The 5400-nt window shown below is 39.5% G+C and overlaps 2 pseudogenes; both read right to left on the reverse strand.

Moving 5' to 3' along the window:
- Positions 1-2501: 2501 nt before the first annotated feature.
- Positions 2502-3315, reverse strand: LOC138842285 (uncharacterized; annotated as a pseudogene).
- A 238-nt stretch (positions 3316-3553) lies between these two features.
- LOC115864506 (uncharacterized) lies at positions 3554-5182 on the reverse strand (annotated as a pseudogene).
- Between the last annotated feature and the right edge of the window lie 218 nt (positions 5183-5400).

The raw sequence follows: 5400 nt of genomic DNA on the forward strand, positions 1-5400 counted from the left end.
GTTATCAGGCTGATGGTGGCTTTGTAGAATGAATTTGGGAGTGTTTCTCCCTCTGCAATTTTCTGGAAGAGTTTGAGAAGGATCAGTGTTAGCTCTTCTCTAAATGTTTGATAGAATTCAGCAGTGAAGCCATCTGGTCCTGGAGTTTTGTTTGTTGAAAGATTTCTAATTACAGTTTCAATTTCATTACGTGTGATAGGTCTGTTTGTATTTTCTAATTCTTCCTGGTTCAGTCTTGGAAAGTTGTACCTTCCAAGAATTTGTCCATTTCTTCATGGTTGTCCATTTTATTGGCATATAGTTGTTTGTAGTAATCTCTTATAATCCTTTGTATTTCTGCAGTGTCAGTTGTGATTTCCCCTTTTTCATTTCTAATTTTATTGACTTGTGTCCTCTCCTTTTTTTTCTTGATGAGTCTCGCTAAGGGTTTATCAATTTTGTTTATCTTTTCAAAGAACCAGCTTTTAGTTTTATTGATCTTTGCTATTGTTTTCTTCATTTCTATTTTATTTATTTCTGCTCTGATCTTTATGCTTTCTTTCCTTCTACTGACTTTGGGTTTTCTTTGTTCTTCATTCTCTAGTTGTTTTAAATGTAGGGTTAGATTATTTATTTGAGATTTTTCTTGTTTCTTGAGGTGAGACTGAATTGCTATGAACTTCCATCTTAGAACTGCTGTGTCCCATAGGTTTTGGGTCGTCGTGTTTTTGTTGTCATTTGTTTCAATGTATTTTTTATTTCTTCTTTGATTTCTTCAGTAATCTCTTAGTTATTTAGTAGTGCACTGTTTAGCCTCCATGTATTTGTGATTTTTACTGTATTTTTCCTGTAATTGATTTCCAATCTCATAGCATTGTGGTCAGGAAAGGTGCTTGATATGACTTCAATTTTCTTAAATTTACTTAGGCTTGATTTGTGACCCAAGATGTGATCTATCCTGGAGAATCTTCCGCATGCACTTGAGAAGAAAGTGTATTCTGCTACTTTTGGGTGGAAGTTTTATAAATGTCAATTAGATCTACCTGGTCTATTGTGTCATTTAAAGCTTGTGTTTCCTTATTAATTTTCTGTTTGGATGATCTGTCCATTGGTGTAAGTGGGGTGTTAAAGTCCCCTACTATTATTGTGTTACTGTCAATTTCTCCTTTCATGGTTGTTAGCATTTGCCATACGTATTGAGGTGCTCCTGTGTTGGGTGCATAAACATTTATAATTGTTATATCTTCTTGGATTGATCCTTTGATCACTATGTAGTGTCCCTCCTTATCTCTTGTAACAGTCTTTATTTTAAAGTCTATTTTATGTGATATAAGTATTGCTACTCCAACTTTCTTTTGATTTCCATTTGCATGGAATATCTTTTCCATCCCTTCACTTTCAGTCCTTATGTGTCCCTAGGTCTGAAGTGGGTCTCTTGTAAACAGCATATATATGGGTCTTGTTTTTGTATCCATTCAGCAAGTCTGTGTCTTTTGGTTTGGGCATTTAATCCATTTACATTCAAGGTTATTAAATTCAATATGTATGTTCTTATTACCATTTTCTTAATTGTTTTTGGTTTGTTTTTGTGAATCTTTTTTTTCTTTTGTGTTTCCTGCTTAGAGAAGTTTCTTTAGCATTTGTTGTGAAGCTGGTTTGGTGCTGCTGAATTCTCTTAGCTTTCGCTTGTTTGAAAAGCTTTTAACTTCTCCACTGAATCTGAATGAGATCCTTGCTGGGTAGAATAATCTTGGTTGTAGGTTTTTCTCTTTTATCACTTTAAGTGTATCCTGCCACTCCCTTCTGGCCTTCAGAGTTTCCGTTGAAAAATCAGCTGATAACCTTATGGGGATTTCTTTGTATGCTACTTTTTGTTTTTCCCTTGCTGCTTTTAATATTTTTTCTTTGAATTATTTTTTTGTTAGTTTGATTAATATGTGTCTTGGTGTGTTTTTCCTAGGGTTTATCCTGTTTGGGACTCTCTGTGCTTCCTGGACTTGGGTGACTAATTCCTTTCCCATGTTAGGGAAGTTTTCAACTATAATCTCTTCAGATATTTTCTCAGACTCTTTCTTTCTTCTGGAACCCCTATAGTTTGATTGTTGGTGCGTTTAATGTTGTTCCAGAGGTCTCTGAGGTGGTCTTCAATTCTTTTCATTCCTTTTTCTTTATTCTACTCATCAGCAGTTATTTCCACCATTTTGTCTTCCAGCTCACTTATTCGTCCTTCTGCCTCAATTATCCTATTATTGATTCCTTCTAGTGTATGTTTCATTTCAGTTATTGTGTTGTTCATCTCTGTTTGTTCTTTAGTTCTTCTAGATCTTTGTTAAACATTTCTTGTATTTTCTCAATCCATACCTCCATTCTATTTCCAAGATTCTGGATCATATTTACTGTCATTATCTGAATTCCTTTTTGGGTAGATTGCCTATTTCCTCTTCATTTATTTGGTCTTGTAGGTTTTTACCTTGCTCCTTCATCTGTGACATTTTTTTGCCGTCTCATTTTTTTTTTTTTTTTTATGAGTGGGATGGAATCATTGTTGCGTTTCCTGGTGGCAGCATTCTTCTCTTTGAAACTAAGACTTCTACAGCAGCAGAGCGTAAGGTCACAGGAACAGGGAGCAAACATTTTGCAAAAAATGTCACTAGGAGAAATAGTGAGTGGTACCCCTCCCATTTCTATCCCTTGGTTTCTGGACCTGTGAATCCTGGCTATGAGAGAAATAGCACCATGTATTGGATGCTGATTCAGAGCATATACAGCATTCTGGAGAACTTTGCTACAGTCCTGCAAGTTCTAGTCACCTAGTGGCACCGTAACTGAGTCTTGACCATTCTGTCAAGCCATCTGCTTCAGGATGGTGGGATACATGGTAAGATCAGTGAATTTCATGAGCGTGGGTCCATTACCTCACTTCATTTGCTGTGAAGTGAGTTCCTTGATCAGAAGCAATGCTGTGTAGAATACTATGATGGTGGATAAAGTATTCTGTAAGTTCATGGATGGTAGTTTTGGCAAAAGCATTGTGTGCAGGGGAGACAAATTTATATCCAGAGTAAATGTTTATTCCAGTAAGAACAAAATATTCCCCCTTCCATGATGGAAGGAGTCCAGTGTAATCAACCTGCCACCAGATAGCTGGCTACCACCCAAGGAACTCGTGCCATGGTGTTGGTCTCTGCCGTTGACAGGTTGGGCACTCAGCAGTGGCCATAGCCAGGCCTTGGTAAGTGGAAGTCCATGTTGCTGAGCCCGTGCATAACCTCCATCCCTGTCACCATGACCACTTTGTCCGTGAGAACATTGGGTGAATACAGGGGTGGCTGGGGAAAAAGTGATTCAGTATGTAATCATATGTCTGGCCATTTCTCCTTCCATTGAAAGTGAACAGCCAGGTTCACTGCTTGAAGTTCACCTGCTTGGAGGAGTTCCTTCACTACTGTCCTTCAGGGATATCCCAGAACAAGGGGATGTAGTGCTATAGCCATCCACTTTTGGGTGGTGCTTGCATATTGTCCAAAATCATCTGTAAACCAGGCCAGAGTCTTCTCTTCCTCTGTCAATTGATTTAGGGAACTCCCCATGAGGCCACAGATGCAGATTTATTTCTCACTGTGGCATGCAAATGTCTTACCATTAAGTCTAGAGTAGTTCCTATTCCAGGTCCATCTTTTGCTCACCAGGTCCAATCCGTATACTGTCATCAATGTAATGGAGCAGTGTGATGTCTTGTGGAACAGAAAGGCAATCAAGATACTTGTGAATTAAATTATGATCCCCTAAGTTAGGACTGGAGAGTGTAGTCCCCTGAGACAGGAAAGTGAAGGTGTATTGCTGCTGGCCTTGCTAGCTGGAAACAAACTGCTTCTGGTGATCCTACCAATAGGTATAGAGAAAAAACATTTGTCAGATCAGTAGCTGCATACCAGATACCAAGGAATGTGTTAATTTGCTCAAGCAATGAAACCACATCTGGTAGAGTAACTGTAGTTGGAGTCTCCACCTGGTTAAGCTTACGATAGTCCACGGTCATTCTCCGAGATCCATCTGTCTTCTGAACAGGTTAAACAGGAGAGTTGAATGGGGACGTGGTGGGAATCACCACTCCTGCATCTTTCAAGTCCTTGATTGTGACACTAATCTCTGCAGTCTTTCCAGGAATATGGTAGTGCTTTTGGTTTACTATTTTCCTAGGTAGAGGCAGTTCTAATGGATTCCACTTGGCCTTTTCCACTTGAATAGCCCTCACTACACGGGTCAAGGAACCTTTGTGGGGATTCTGCTAGTTGCTGAGTATATCTGTTCCAATAATTAATTCTGGTATTGGGGAAATAACCACAGAATGGGTTAGGGGACCCACTGGGCTCACTCACTGTGAGACAGACTTGAGCTAAAATTCCATTGATCACTTGACCTCCATACGTTCCTACTCTAACTGGTAGATCATAATGATGTTTTTGATCTCCCGGAATTAGTGTCAGTTCTGAGTCAGAGTCCAGTAGTCCCCCAAATCTCTGAGTATTTCCTTTTGCCCAATCACAGTTACCCTGGCAAAAAGCTGTAGGTTACTTTGGGGAAGGCTGGGAGAAAGATTAACAGTATAAATTTTTGGCAGTTCATCCAAGGGGTTCTGGGTCTACAAACTGGCTCAAGTCTGGGAACTAAATGAAGGACCATGACTCTTTCTTTTCATGACTCAGGTTAGACTTGTCTTCATTTGGCCTAGAACTTTCCTGCTTATACAGATCAAGTAAGAATTTAGTAGGCTTCCTATCTATTTCATTTCTAGGAACACCATGATCCACTAGCCAGTGCCTTAGGTCTATGCAAGTCAGACTTTTCTGGTTGCTACGTCTCTGCTGTCCATTATGGTAACCAGAGCACCTTGCCTTTGGCAGTGCCACTTGATCCCTGCTCTCTGAGATTCAATCACTCCCATTGCATTTAGGTTTTCCAATTCAGTGACTGCAGTCCCTGCTATAAGGCCTGGCCTACAAAGAAGAGTGATCACAGAGTTCTTCAGAGATGTTGGGGCTCCTCTCACAAGTTTATTTCTCACGGTAGTGGTGAAAGATATGTTTTCTGTACCCTTCCGATATGGATACGTAGGTCTTAAATGACAAATCCACTCTAACATTCCAATCTCCTTAAGCCTTTGAATCCCTTCCTCTATGTTAAACCGAGGCAGGTCTAGCATTTCTCATTTGCCCACTGGTGGTTGATTGAGATCACTAAGGGAATTAGTGTAGATGGGAGAAGAGAAATAGCTCTAAGTTGGGCTCTATAATATTAAGATATTTGGAAGGCTATGAAGAAGCAACAGAAGGGGCTATGAAGAAGCTACTAGCGTGGTGGAAAGAAAACCAAGTATCCTGGTATCCTGCATGAAGAAAACAATTAGCTACATTATATATT

This window comes from Globicephala melas, chromosome 5 (assembly GCF_963455315.2).
Source record: "Globicephala melas chromosome 5, mGloMel1.2, whole genome shotgun sequence".
In the NCBI taxonomy this organism is placed as follows: domain Eukaryota; kingdom Metazoa; phylum Chordata; class Mammalia; order Artiodactyla; family Delphinidae; genus Globicephala; species Globicephala melas.